This window comes from Babylonia areolata, chromosome 23 (genome assembly GCF_041734735.1).
Source record: "Babylonia areolata isolate BAREFJ2019XMU chromosome 23, ASM4173473v1, whole genome shotgun sequence".
NCBI lineage: Eukaryota > Metazoa > Mollusca > Gastropoda > Neogastropoda > Buccinidae > Babylonia > Babylonia areolata.
Window position 1 is genome coordinate 42,870,279 of NC_134898.1, and position 11,766 is coordinate 42,882,044.

Consider the following 11,766-nt stretch of genomic DNA (forward strand, 5'->3'; position numbering starts at 1 on the left):
GTATGTGTGTGCTTTGGGGAGCACACAAGTAAAAGGACCAGCAAAGTATGTCTTGGGCCTCATTTGCACCAGGATATGAAAGGAAGAATAAGAAATATAGCTTGTGTCACACATCTGAAGATCCAAATGGACTTCCATTGTGTGATTGGTCCTATCCACACCTGTGTGAAATAAGATCAGGCTCAAATTCTGTAATTTTTCATGCTCTTCTTTCAGGGCAACCTCAGCTTTGAATTCCTCTTCTTTCGTGGCATCAGTGGGTGAACTGAATGCCAAAGATTCAGTGCCAGCAGATTAATGTTCATGGGGGTAGGGATTTGAGGGCTGTAGTGATGATCACCGCTTCAAAAAACAGACTGTTTTTAATGTGGTAGAGGTGGTTTCTGTCTTTGGGGTTCTCAGTAAGTGGTGTCTGCATGTGATTAGTTGTAACAGACACCACTGAACACCACTTCAGGAACATGTTAGGGTTTTTTTTGTCTGCCGCATCAGCTGCATCATTTCAGTAGCATTACTCATGCGTCATTGATCCCATGTTCCCCCATGAGCAGCCCCCACACCGGTGTCAGCGCCTGCAAGTCCACAGGTGAACTAACAGAGTTTGGTCACCAGTTCACGCACTAGAGGAGACCCTGCGTTGCTGCGGAGTCACTTGAACGGTGCTCGGTGGAGATTGTTGCGATTCCAGGTACGCAGGGCACCACAAACTGAGCAACAAACATCTTTGTCAGAGAGACTTGTCAGCCAGTCAAGACCTGCTCCTCTTTGCTCTTGTAACAGAATTTTTTTTTCTTCTCCCTCCTTCCATTCTCTGGCTCAACAGGAATCAGTTTCACTTTCATTGTGAGTAATGAAACCAACAAAAACAAAATAATGATAATAATAATGGCAGTATATGTGGTCGAGAACACTGAAAACACGGTTTTCTCATCATCACTGTGTACTTACTTTACAAGAAAAGTACACACACACACAAATGGGTATGCTAATTTAGATTTTGAAACTGACAAATTTATCAGTATTTTCAGTTTTACCTTAAGTTTTCTGTCATTGAGAGCTAATGTTACATACAAACCAGAAGACTTGACGCATGTATCTATACCTCGCAAATTTATGTTTGTATAAATTCAGAGAGGATGGGTTGGTAAGCTGCCATTGTTTAAATGTTATTTATGAGGGTTATGAACAAAACATGATGAATGATTTTTTTCAGTTTCAGGCATGTTTCATGTAATGGTTGAATGTAACATCATAAGAGCTGTGTGATTTTAAACTTTGTCATTATCTGTTTGCTGTTTGTGTTGACACTTACAGATTTTTTGTATTTTTTTTCTCGTTTCTTTGACTGCCATTCCCAATGTTAGTCAATATTATAGGTCAGTGGAGATGCTTTTTGTATTTGTGGACCTCCATTGTTTTCATTTCAGTAATGGCGCTGACATGGATCAAAGGAACCATTGTATGTTCTCACTGCTAGCATCCTTGTAGAGTCCATTGCACAAGTAATGTGCTTACACAATCTGTACATGGCTTTACACAATCAGCATAGTGGATGATGAAAATGACTGTCATAGCAGACCTTTTTGCAACAGCCAGTTAGCTTATTGTGCTGTAGTTGAGGAGAATATGCAATTATTGCATCTGTGTTGTAGTTGTGATATTCAGTCGTCAGTCGCTCAACACTTTGCTGGAGAAGAAATAGCTTTGACTTCTTTTTTTTCTCTTAAATTTTTTTTATTATTTTAATATACTGTAATTCCACAGCCTGTCAATGCATTGTACTATCAACACTTTACATGAAAACTTCAGTCAGTTGTCAACATCTAGCAGGATGAACTTATCACCTTGTACAGAAGAGCTTGTTCGCTATTTTAGTTCCAGCATGAGTGTTGAATGCCTTGAGTGGACTGGCATTTGTGTACAGGCAAGATTGCAAACGTCTCTCTCTCTCTCTCTCTCTTTCTCTCTCACTTATTGCACTTGTGAACTGTGGTATAGTATGTTTATTATGCATAATTTTAAGGGGGAAATTCTTTTTAGTCCAGTGCAGGTTTCTCTTATGAAAAAAGTTACAGTTTTGTTGGAGGCTTGGATTTTTTTGTTTTTTAATTTTCTAGAGAAACTAGTTTATCTGAAAGTCTGTCACTAGTTTGTCCGTCTGTCTAAAATTCCATCATTAGTATCATCTGTCATTTCTCACCAACATTTTTTAAGTCACTGAAAATAAAAGTTGAACCTTTCAAGAAGTTCTGTGAAGCTTGTTTGAATTGCATTGCATTTCTGGCATATCAAGTTCAGTGACTGACAGATCACAAAAATGGGGAAAACATTCAAAAAGAAGTTTTGTTTAAGTGCCTGCTATTTTAGTTCTTTTTTATGGCTAGAAACCAAAACAGATACATGATTGAATTTCTAAATGTTTTGAAGTATGAGTTGTTTTACTTGGACTAGCATAATGGTCATTTCTGCTAGTTTTGGCCTAAAGAGTGCATGGTTAGTTGGTGGTGGAATGATTTATTTGTGATATGAACACAGCCTCATGATTTTTATATATTTTCCTGACAGGATTTGTTCCCCAAGGTCAGTGCATTATTTCTGCTCATTCTTGCTGAGAGCAGCAGATTTTGTGAGTCAAGTTTGGTTAGTGTTTGTGACATTTAAGTATAGGTTTTGTGGTGATTTTTTTGTGTGTATATATATGTATGATGCATGGTAAATTTATGTACAAAATAACGATGATGATTAATGCTTTTTGTGTTGAAAATTGATGAAAATGAATATATTTTATTTCCTATGTATTTTGTACATACATCTTCCTGTTGAAAGGAAAACATTGAAATCTTGTTATGACCACAATGATTTAGAAAGAAATGATTTGAGTTATTGTGTGGACATTTTGATCAAATTTGAGTTTCAGATGATGTTGAGTTCTTTGTGTTAAATCACCTGGGTGAGTTGATTCAACCTGACTTGGTGTTAGATATGTTGGATTATTTCTAACAGTGCTTAATTGGAGTCAGAAGTAGCGCTCCTGTTTTTTTCTTCAGTGCAAGCGATGTAATGAATAAACACAATTGAGAATACACAAATAAAACTTTATTTGAAAAGTTAAAAGGGAAATTTTCACTTAGAACAGACAATTGATAGCTGTTTGTGTTCAAGGTATTTTCATTCTTTCTTTCTTTTTATTATTATTTTTTTTATAAGACTCCCCATTCGGTCCTTTTTTGTGTTTCAAGAAAGTCTTCACTGTAAGCTGTGAAGAAGTCTTGAGTTCTTGGAAATATGAGTTAAGGAATTTATCAGTACATGTACCTATATGTCCGTGTACATATTACTGTCTTTATTTATGTCGAGAAGTAAGTTTTGGTTGGTTGTTTTTGTTTTTTTGGTTTTGTTTTATATAATTTGTTTTTATTAGATGTATTGAGAGCATGCATATGTCAGAGCCGTTACGTGCTGAAAGGACATTGATCAATCGGAAGACATTGTGATACGTTGATGGTTGATTTGATTGTTATTACTGTCAGCTGTCTTTCTCCCCCTCCCCCCACGCCCCTGTTAAGTGTGCCAGGTGTATCATGCTGAGCTTATCAAAGTCACCAGCAAGTTTCAGCAGTTAGCACTGTATCTGATGTCCGGGTCTCTCTCTTTTTTTTCTCTCTCTCTCGCTCTGTGATTTCCACTGGTGTAACTAACCACTATATAAGTCATTATTCATCTATTATTCTTTTTTTTTTTATTGTAATACCATTATTACATATTCCTGGTATGGTGTATGCTTGTGAACATTGTGTGTCTCTCACCAGATCACATTTTTCTTTTTCTTTTTTTTTTTTCAATTGTGGACCAATACATTTTCTTTCTTTTCTTTTTTTCCCCATCTCTGGAGTTATTTACAAGGCTTTATTTTACATAGTTTGGTTTTTGCTGGTGTTGTGTGTGTGTGTGTGCGTGTGTGTTTGGTTTTATTTTATCAATGCATACAGTTTTCACTCTTGCTGTTTGGGAAATAGAGTTACTGAGTGAGAGATGTCGGCAGCTGAAAGACCAAACATCATCAGCTTTTTGCTTTGACTTGGTTGACAAAATAAGGGCTTATTGTTTTGATAAGCGGAGCTTACTGTGTTGAGAGTAGAGTCTTATGAGTTGGTAAAAATGGGTTGGCTGAAGTAGAAATAACAGAATTGATAAGAGCCTACTATGATGATTAGAAGCGATTACTGGATTGATAAGATGAGCTTAAGGACTTGATAAGGGCTCACTATGTTGATAAGACCGTAGAGAGTTCGTAAGAGCATACTATGTTGATAAGAAGAGCTTAAAGAGTTGATTAGAGCATATTGTGTCAATGAAAGGTGCTTTCTGGGTCAACAAGATCTTAGTTGATGAAAAGACCTATGTTGATATGAAGGGTTTTTTTTCTGGGTTAAGAAGAGTTTGCAGATCTTATGAGAAGAGACTAATGTGTTGATGGAAAGGGCTTACTGTGTTAAGTAGAGCTCGAGGAGTTGATATGAGCATACTATGTTGATACTATAGGCATTCTGGGTTGATACGGTCTTAAGGAGTTGATGAGAAGATAGGTCTATGTTGATAAGAAGGGCGTGCTGTGTTGGGCAGAGCTTAAAGGAGTTGGTAAGAGCATACTATGTTGATAAGAAGGGATTGCTGTGCTGATAAGAATGAGCTTAACTCTTTTAACCCTGGGGAGTTCAAAGCCTTGGCAGGCTTCCCAGTCATTTTGATGTGGTAAAAATTCGAAAAAAAATACATTGAGATTGACCGGTTTTTCCTTCAAATTGACACTTGTTGACAAAACCAGAAATACTGTGGAAGTGAGTTCTCTTTGCTTGCATTTAATGCAAATGTAGAAACATGGAAACCGTTTTAATGACACAGGTTTGACACCCTAGCATTGTTTTGGTGCTGGGTTGAATGAGTTTAAGGAGTTGATAAGAAGAAGAGCATGCTGTGTTGATAATAAGAGCCTCATGGTGTGGACACTGCCATCAGCAAACGCAATGGAAGCTGTTCAGTGATCGCATGTTTGATCTTGTAGCAATTTTTTTTTTTTTTTTTCTCGCAGCAAGCAACTCCCACAATAGGAAGAAAAAATGCTTGTTTTATACTGGCTTCATACATTCACAGCTGGGCACAGAACGCACTTAAAGTATTTTTTTTTAAAAGAAAAGAAAAAAGACAAAAATCAAAAGCACAAATAAAGTCTACTTAAAGTGCATGTTTAGCCCTTTCAAATGATAGATTTTCAACACAGCCTGTTGAATTTTCATTTTGTTGTGGGTTTATGGGTTTTTTGGTTGGGTTTTTGTTGTTTTGTGTGTGTGTGTGTGTTTTACACAGAAAGATTCCAAGTGGCTTGCAAATTTATTTTGTGTATGAAAGATGAAAAAAAACAAAGGAAAAAAATCAGTGTTAATTTACATACATGGATTTTTCCTTCTTTTTTTTTTTTTGTAATTGAAAGACATGAATACTGTCCCTCTCCTCTCATCCCCTGCCACTTTAGCCCCATTTCCAACCTCTCCTTTTAAGATTAAATGAAAGGTGGGGGAGAGGGGGGGGGATGATTTTTTTTATAGCTCAAATTCTGCCTTTGTGTTTCCTGCATATTGATCAGAACTTGCAGTAGTAAAATTCACATAATATGTGTTCTTCCTACACCAATGATCATGATGGAGCATGTCATTCTCAATATCTCACGGGGAGTTATGCAGTTGCATCAGACTTCAAGGAGAGCATTTAGCTAGAGACAAGTGGTCAGATCCACTTTGGTGTTATTATTTTGTCTTGTTCTTTGTGAACGAGTGTCTGTGTGTATTTCTTGGTTTGGCTTTCTCAAGTATTGTCAAATATCGAGTTGTTTTTGTTTTTGTTTTTCTTTTATGTCATCACAGATTTGATCTCACTTTTTGTGTATGTTTTTTTTGGGGGGTGGAGGGTTTGGGAGTGGGTTTTTTTTTGTTTTTTTTTTTTTTGTGTGTGTGTTTTTTTGTTGTTGTTTTTTTTGGGGGGGGAGGTTGTAATGCTGTTTTGTTAATTCATCATGGTTTGTTTTTGGGGTTTTTTTTATAACAGTGAGATACCCATACAAATTTAGAGCTGAAGCTATTGGGTAAAGATCAAAGTTAAATGATAATGATAATAATAATGTGCATTTGTATAGCTATTACCAGGTTGGCTCTGAGGCATATTTAACAATACGCAAGGCAAGAAGATGGTGAAATAAAATCATTGATAATGATAGTGTCAAAAATGTTCTATCCACTTGCAAAAAAAAAACACAAACATTTTATCTATCCACACAATGATTATGTCAAAAAGAAACAAAACACAATGATAGTGTTAAAAACATTCACATTGTGTTTGTACCAAAAAAAGAAACAACCTCAAAAATACCGTCCTATCTACCTACACAGTGGTATTGTCGAAAACATGAAGTTTGTCCATATGCACAGTGATCATGTCAAGAACATGATATCTATCTACATGCTCGGTTATAGTGTCAAAAACATTTGGTCTGTTCACACAACCAATGATAGTGAACAAAACATTTAATTCCGCAGTCAGTTTTTGGTGTTATCAAAAGGTGTTGGGGTTTTTTTCGAGTGTGGGGGCGGGGTGTGTTAATACTCTGCACTTTGACCTGCCCCCCTTCTCCTCCACCCTTCTCTTTTTTCTTTCTCCCTACACCTCCCTGTCTTTTCACTTCTCTACACACTTTCTCTCTGTTCAGTTCTAAGAGTAATTGAACTCTTCGTGTTGCGCAATTTGTTCAACATTTTTGTTATCAGTAGATTTTATTAGTAAACCTTTTACCTTTTATTTTGATAAGTACAAAAATAATAAACAATCAAAATGAGAATAAACGATCATATCAGTAAATAATAAGATATTTTTGTTCACATTGAATTTATTCCTAGCATGAATAACCAGATTTTGCAGAGGGGTGAATGGGGGCGGGGGGGGAGTTCACATTGAAGTTATTCTCACAACATAGGATTTCTGTATTTTGGAGGATTGTCAGATAGTTGTTGGATGTTTTTATTGTAAAGATGTTTTGTCCTTAATCATTTATTGTGTGCGAGATTTTTTTAAATGCCCTGCAGATATACATTATACTTTTTCTTTCTCTCTCTGCATTTTCTCTAACACACACACACACACACACACAAACACACACACTCTCTCTCTCTCTCTCTCGCTCGCTCTCTCTCCTATCTGTCAACAACTACACACAACTAAAGTGGACCTTCAGAAATGAGTGAAAGCAATATTCTGTTTGATTCAATGCACATACTCCCCCCCCTCCCCCCTCCCCCACATTATGGTACTACTTGATGGCTGCGAGAGAGAGTTCAACATGTGGCTTGAAGGTCTAAGTGTACGTACACCAGTTATCATGGACATCATTTATTTTGTATGGCTTTTTGTGATTAAATTTATCCATGGCTCTCTTGAGTTGTCGTGTTCAAGTTTTGTGTCTACCAGCGTGTGGATGACTTTGTGTGCAAGACTTATTATTGATACTTATATAGCACTTATCTTTTGCCAAAGACCAAAAGCTTTAGTCATTTGCACAATAGGCTGGTGCTTGACAGAACTTTGCCTTTAGGCGCTCATCATTTGTTTCCTGTGTAATTGTCGGAAATCAGACATGCGTACATATACACATGTATAACAGAGTTGATTTTCCTTAAGAATTTTGCGAGGGGCAACCCTTTTGTTGCCATAGGTTCTTTAACGTGCACTAAGTGGATGTAGCACACAAGACCTCGGGTCGAATGAAAATATATTTATCTATGAAGAATATAGAACTGATGAGAAATACAGTCAAACCCTGCAGATAGTCTCAATCTTCAACCATTCATGTTAGTGGCACGCATGTTAACAGCTGCACTCTTTTTTCTGCCTGCCAATCTGAATCTCTCTCGCATTCCACATTCCTCTCGGCTTAGTTGGTGGCATGCATGTATATGTGACAAAAAATACAGACTTGCTATCTTGTGTGAATGATCTGTACAAGCTCTGTTTATGCACTGTCACTAGTTTGCAACATGTACCAAGGAGACTTGAGTATAAAGAGAACTGATTTGTGCACTCTGACTGGTATACGAAATAGTAGCAATTTTTGTTAAACTCCCTCTTCCTCCCCCACCCGCCACACACAAGTACACACATGCACACACGTGTGTACACATACACACACATACACATACTCACACACGAGCACACCCACCTCTGACATGGCACAGGATGGAACAAGAGCATGCTTTTATCACAGCGCCCATGTAATAGGCCATTTACCATAGTTCAGACATAGTTTCTTAAGGCCTCACTGCACTCATTTATGATACACAATATCTGCAAGGCAGATGACTGACAAGCAGCTGCGTAACCCAATGCATTTAGGCCTGGAGTTCATGCATAACATTTATACACGTTTGTGTGCATAGCATTATCAGAGAGGATTTCTACTGCAGAATTTTGCCAGAGGACAACACTTAATTCTATTCACAGAATCACAGAAATGTTTGGCTATAGGCTAAAAGCCTTTTGCCCTCATAATCAGTGTCCATTTATGTGCTTTTGGATCACTTGTTGTGAACAGACCCTTGTTTAAATCTGGCATAGTGTATACTATATTTATCTACAGCTCAATAAAGAGTTAACTCTGTGGAAAATACATGGTTCTTAAACTTTTTGTCAATGTTATTTTTGAAGGCGTTTACCGATGGTGCATTGATGGTGTCATAGGAAAGGTTATTCCACAGATTTATGATACGGTTAGTAAAGAACTTGCGGAACTGGTTAGTTACGAAATTAGTTTTGTTTATTTTGAAGTTGTGCCCTCGAGTTTTATCGTAGTTAGCCAAATTTTAAAAAAGGAAGAGGTGGTGCAAGGATCATAAATATTGTGCATGATCTTATATACTTCAATGAGATCACCTCTTAATCTTCTAAACTCTAGGCTAGGCATATTAAAAAGAGCCAGGCGCTCCTCATAACTAAGATCACGAGTACTATTAGTATTACTAGTTATACACTTGGTAAATCTGCGTTGAACTCCTTCAATCATATTTATGTGCTTTTTAAGGTAAGGGCACCATACTGAGTTTCCATATTCAATAATGGGTCTAATCAGAGCTTTGAACAATGGAATCATAATTTCGGGAGATTTATTAGTTATAGTTCTCACAAGAAGACCAGAAATTTGATTTCCCTTTTTCACTATATTATTTATATGTGCCTCAAAGCTTAGTTCTGGATCCATCGTGATCCCTAAATCTCTTTCCGCTGTTGTACTATCCATTGTTTGAGTTACCCCCTTTTCCTGTATCGTGTACTGATACTGTGGATTATTCTTTCCAAGGTGCAGAACTTTGCATTTCTCGCTATTAAATTGCAACAGCCAAGTATTTGTCCATTTAACCAGATTATGTATACACATTTGCAAGTGATCTCTATCTTCTATATTTCAGATGGCAGAGTAAGCCTTGGTGTCGTCTGCAAAAATTTTTACTTTACAATCTACCTCACAAGGCATATCATTTATAAAGTATATGAACAAGGTTGGGCCAAGAACACTACCTTGTGGTACACCACTAGTTACCTTAACCTTTGATGATTTACTACTATTTACACTTACAAACTGTGATCTTCCATTTAGAAAGTCTCTGATCCACAATAGTAGCTTGCCTTTTATCCCATAGCCTCCTAGTTTATTCATGAGTCTGTGATGGGGAACTGTATCCAAAGCTCTCCTTAGATCAAGGAAGACTGCATCGACTGGTACCTTCTCATCTAGCATGGCTAACCAATCTTGTAATGTAACAAGTAGTTGAGTAACACACGAGCGCCCTCTGGTAAATCCAAACTGTTCTCTAGATAACAGATCATGTTTGGTTAAATCTTGGCAGAGAGCGTCTCGAATAAAACCCTCAAAAACTTTACAGACAACTGATGTTAGACTGACTGGACGATAGTTACCCGCAGAATTCAATTACCATGGGTTATTTTCCAGAATGTCAATTGAGTACTGCTCACGGCACATCTGTTGGGAAAAAGGGTGAGACTGGATTCGAACCCAGACCCTCACAGACATTGGATACTGGCAGATAAGCGTCTTAAACCATTCTGCCACCTCCCTGCTGTTCATTCCTCCTTCCATCCATTTACCAGAATAGTTTTTGTTTGGCCTTTAGTCTCTTGTCCGTCCATTCTCCCTCCCCCTCTTACTCCCACGCCGCTCAGCCACGTACACCTGTTCGTCCTTCGCGTCGTCCCAGTGTCAGCAGTCCACAGTCTGCCTTACTGATGCCGGTGACGGACACACAAATAATCTTTGTTGGCGAAGATAAAAATATAAGCAAACACGAAAGTACGAGCACGTACGCACGCGCGTGCACACACACTGCCACTATTTCCCATTTAAAGTCATCGCGCTCCCATGCTTCAAGCAACATTGTAAACTGAAAACAAGCGCACGCGCGTGTGTGCACACTGCACACACACACACACAGAGGGGGGAAAAAAAGAAGAAAAATCTCCAATACTCAGAAAACGCGCTGGAAAACTGTACGTGAGATGGAACAAATGTTTACACAGCTGGGATGAGTTAAGACTGTGCTGAGTTTGTTGCGTGTGGCTTTGTTTGTTGAGAAGGCCACTTTACCGAGAACCAGGTCAACGCGAGTAACGTCGCCTCCCTTCAACTGTCGCTGCACAAAAGTTGCATGTTGGGCACGGTGCTTATTCTGTTGGCCCGGTGATAAACGATTTTTCTACCCTGCGCCAAGAAATTTAGTCTGGAGTAAAATTGTAGTAAGATGAAATATCATTTTGAGAATTTCACTTCACAAGGCAGACCGAATCCACTCCAACCATAGAAATTTGACTTACAGGATTGAACTTCGCGACATGCACACATGTCTACGTCAGGAAAAAAAAAAGAAAAAAAAGCACAGGTACATTTAAATTGTGCATTAAAATGCAGGCAGGTAACAGGGGAAAATGCACACACACACACACACACACACACACACACACACACCCGCACTGACAGGCAGGTGAGCAGGTACACGGTCTCGTAACTGGCAGTTTCTCTTGTCTCAAAATTTCTCTGGATAAATAATTAAAATAAATAAATAAAAGTTAACAGCTATGAATCCATCTGATCCATGAAATCAACTGACTCCAATGATTCTAAGAACAATACTTTCCTTTGATACACATATTGATAATATTATAAAGAAAGCCAATCAAATGATTGCTGTAAGTAAGAGAGCCTTCAGTTACTTAGACAAAAATATATTTCTCAATTTATATAAAGCATTAGTTAGATCGCATGTGGAGTATGGTAATATTGTGTAGCACCCATACCAGGGGGCCTTAAGAGACAATCTATAGCATTAGAAAGGGTCCAAAGAAGAGCAACGAAATTATTAAAAGAATGCAAGAATATGAGTTACCAACAAAGACTTACATACTTAAATCTACATTCACTCAGTGAAAGGTATAAGAGTAAGAGGAGATTTGATTGAAACTTATAAGATATTAAATGATGTAAATGCAAGACTGAGTGACATATCTCAGTTTAGAATGTCTGACTATGATAGTACATGGAACTCAGTAAAGAAAATTTGTTTAGAACACTGCAACACCAACATTAGAAAAAAATCATTGGCTAACCGAATTGCACAAACTTGAACATGGAATGGACTACCAATCGAAGTTAAACTTGCA